A 4,278-nucleotide genomic window follows, 5' to 3' on the forward strand; every position below is an offset into this window, starting at 1 on the left:
GCGTACACGAGTGTAGTGGACAGTGGCGAATGTTTGCGTACGCAGCCGTGTCCCCGCATACGCATGTGCCCTTTTTGGGCCATGATGCGTACGTGGATCCTACCTACATACGCATGTACACTAAAAAGAAACCCATAGCCGTGTATAAAGGGGTACGCGTACGGGGATAATGCAGAAAAACCAAAAGCTGTTTAAGTGTCAGAATTTTCATTTAGCACACTGAACTTCCGACACGTATAACTTCTTTGTTTCAAAATATTTTCATCCGTTCTTCAAACGGTGTAAACTTCACGGATCTAATTTCTATTTGAAACAAATTTGAAAGAATTTGGGAGTCTAAAAACTAAGTTATGGCTTGCCAAAGTTTGACCAAAAATAATATTTTTACAAAATCTTCTAAACCTCTATTTTCACAAAATATAACTCATTACCCACATTAATACAACTGAACTCTGCACCAAAATATGCAAAGCACAGCCACCACAGCCCACATTCTACCATAACCAACCTCACCTCAATGTAAATTATTTCAATCTAAGATTCTCAATTATACCCAAACAATTACCAATTATTCAACACTCATATATCCTTAGTTATCATTACCATTTATCATCAACCAAGACATCATTCATCCATCATTTTTCATCAACAAAAACCACATTTGCATCATGAATCCTTAATCCCATCAAACATCATCAAATATCCATTTAATGTCCACTAAAAATTACTAAACATGTTCCAAAGTCATGATTCAACTTATCCTAGGTCATCTAGCCTAAGTTTTCACAAGACATTATATATTAAATACGAGAAACCAAAATCATACCTTGGTCGATTCCTCGTAAAAGCCCGGAACACCTCACAATACAATGTTTTCCAAGCTATCAAGACTCCGAAATCTCACCCAGCAGCCCTATAGCCTCCAAAACTCAACCCAAGCTCCACATTCTCAACCTTGACTCCACCAATAATAATTTTTAATCTATTATCATAATTACCACTATAATCAAAATAGCGTTCACTAATTCAACATATATACCAAGGGTTTAAGGGTTCTTATCTTGTCCACAACTCAAACGATCTAAACCTGACAAAATCCACAAGTTAATTCGAACCTAAACACCGAAATCATACAAAATTTAACATGCATTCAAATTGAATTTCGGAATTGGGGAGAAGAAAACTAAAACTGAGAATTGAACTTTGTAGAACTCGTCGCGCTGATCTCGTGGCCACAAATGGTGCAGCAATCGAAACTTCGAATCAAAAGTTATGGCAATTAGAAATTGAAACAAGGGTTTGTGTTTTTCTTGGAAGCGTTCTTCCCCTTCTTGCCAAGTTCCAGCGTGAATGGCATGGTGGAAGGGAGAGAAGGACTAAAGCTCTTTAATTAAGTGGGATTAGGTTGGGTTTTGGGCCTAATACGAACTCGATTTGCTTAATTCGGCCCATTCGGCTCAATTTTGAGCCAAATTCTTTAAAATTAGTGTCAAAATTCTTATTTTTATTTGCTCTATCTTATTAAACTGTAAAATTTTATTTTCTAATTGCTTAATTAATAATCAATTTATTGGTTAATTATTTACTAGTTTCTCGGGTTTTACATCCTACCCGTCTAACAAAAATTTATGCCCTCAAAAATTTCTGTTACTAACGAAAACGAGTTGAGGCGCTCTCCTCGACCACAGCTCCTGGTTCATATCCAAGTTCAATACTACACCCAATCTTTCCAGTCCTAAACTTTTCAACTCTGTTATGTAATCTAAGCGAAGCGGGGTCCCAGCTCCAAATAGAATAAATCTGTTCTACATATCCGGCCGCCACCTCACCTACTACCAAGGTTGTAAGAACCGAAGTGGTCAATAAACCGGTAGAATAATTGGTTCAACAATTCAAAAGTTCAATTGGTGTTTAACCGAGGTTTAACCGATTTATTTAAATATAAAATAAAATTATTAAAAATTTAATATACAAATTTTAAATATTCAAATTAATAATTTTTAAACTAATAAAATTCACAATTTTATAAGTTTACATAATATCTTATTCATATTTTATCATTAAAAAAAACAAAATATAAAATTTTTAAATAACTTCTAAATTCTAATAAACTAATCATTAATAAAACAATAAGTAATCAACAATACTCATCAATCAGCAACAAAAGCATAGAACCAAAAAATTTTTGAAAATAATTTCTAATAATTCAAAAATAGAAAAACCAGAAAATCCAACAACAAAAAAATTAAGCAATCAATCCAAACTCAACATTACACCACCAACAACTCCGACTCAAACAGAACAAACACAGCAATTACACCACCACCAACTCCAACTCAGAACACAACAAACAAAAAAAATAGCAACTCAAGAATCATATTTCAGATTTTAGATTTAAGTAACTCAGTAAAATTAACAAAATAAGCATCCATAAATTGAAGCAAATATAGATTTCAACAGTGATTTCTCATAATTATAAATATTATTCGTTTATTCATGCTCCAAAATCATTAAAAGACAAAAACTCAAGATAAAAAAATTAACAAAAAAAAACTGAACAAGCAGAGCTATCGACAACGACAGAGGAACCAAATTGACGTCGGCGGAGGAATGAAACAGGCGATGAGAAAGGAACGAAACTCAACTGCCAGCGAGAGAGAAACGTCGAGATAAAGACGAGGATCGAGCAAACTGACCAGCAATGGAGGAATCAAACTGCCGGCGGCAATGGCCCCCTCTGGCTAAGGGGAAGAGTTTGGCAACGACTACTGGCTATTGCTGCTGCTGGCTCAAAGAGAGGGGTAGTGGGTTTTCGGCGACTGGAGTAGGTAGCTGGTGAGAAAGGGGTTTAAGGTTGGGTTGGAGTCACAGAGAGAGAGTCAGAGAGAAAGGGTGGGGTGGGGACGACGATCTTGCACATGCAAAGGGAAGGGGACGATGACGGAGAGGGGAAATGCGGTGGCTGGGTAGGAGAAGAGCGATGCTGGGAGAGTGGGAGACGGCTGGGAGAGGAAGAATGATTTCGGAAGGGAGTACACATTAGGGTTGGATTTCGGGCTGGGTTAGTGCCTTATTAGGTTTGGTTCCTTTTTTTTTCCTTTCTGGCTTCAATCGACATAGTTTTTGAGAAAGAGAAATAACCAAACCTTAAAAAAACATGGCCGGTTTACCAGTTAACCACTGTTTTGATCAGTTTTTTAACCGAATTTTTGTAGCACGATTTTAGAGATCAATCAGACTAGCCTAATGACCAGTTTTCAGTTGAACCAGCCGATCCAGTCCGATTTTCAGAACCTTGCCTACCACAAACATCGGCAAGTTGCCACCTCCAAACACGTTCTATGGCCTGCTCAGTGTTATCACTTTCATCTGTATATATTATACATTCGTACATCTTGTTAGCTAATTCAATTATTCTAAATAAAATTTTTTAAAGGGTGGTTCTGAAATCACTTATTATAGTATTTAAAATATAATTTAATTCGATTATGAAATTATGTTATTTATATATAATGTATTTTGTAAATTTTTGTCTGAACATTTTCCGTATGATCCCCGTACATCGCACAAATTATTTACTAGTATTCACACTATAGTAAACATTGTATTATTTTACACTATAGAAATATCAAACATAGGATAAATAAACATTTATTTGATCGAGTCAATTTTCAGACTGGATTACCTACGGGCAAAGGCCATATCCCAACCCAAGTACGGCCAAATAAGTTTAGTTTTATCACAGAATTTAAAATTTTATTTACCAAAAAAAAAATTGAGAGAATTTTAAAAAATAATTCTATTAGGGAGACAATGAAGAATCTAAATAATGTGAACAATAAGTTTTGTATTTAGCCCAATATAAGAAAAAAAAGTAAAAAACTCTTCAAATTACCTAAAATAAAATCTTCAAACAGTTATTTCAAAAAATTAATCATTCTAACCCTAATTTACCAAAATATTTCACGTAAATACTCTCTCTCCCTAAATTGTCTACACCCCACCCTCATCAATCATCCACTTTTCTGGCATTAGAAGTTTTCTTATCGGCCATCATCGTCCACCCCTAGTAAAAATAACCATCCACCTAAGGATAAAAATAATTATCCATATACATAATGAATTGAACATCCAACAAATTTTAATTATATATAACTAAATTCAATCCAATCAAAATAATCATTCATATAAGAATTAAAATATCCATCTGTATACCTACTAAAATAATCATTTTAAACTGGCCATTAAAATAGTTTTATAGTGATAAAAAATCAGTGT

The sequence above is a fragment of the Arachis duranensis genome, chromosome 4, assembly GCF_000817695.3.
Source record: "Arachis duranensis cultivar V14167 chromosome 4, aradu.V14167.gnm2.J7QH, whole genome shotgun sequence".
Lineage (NCBI taxonomy): Eukaryota > Viridiplantae > Streptophyta > Magnoliopsida > Fabales > Fabaceae > Arachis > Arachis duranensis.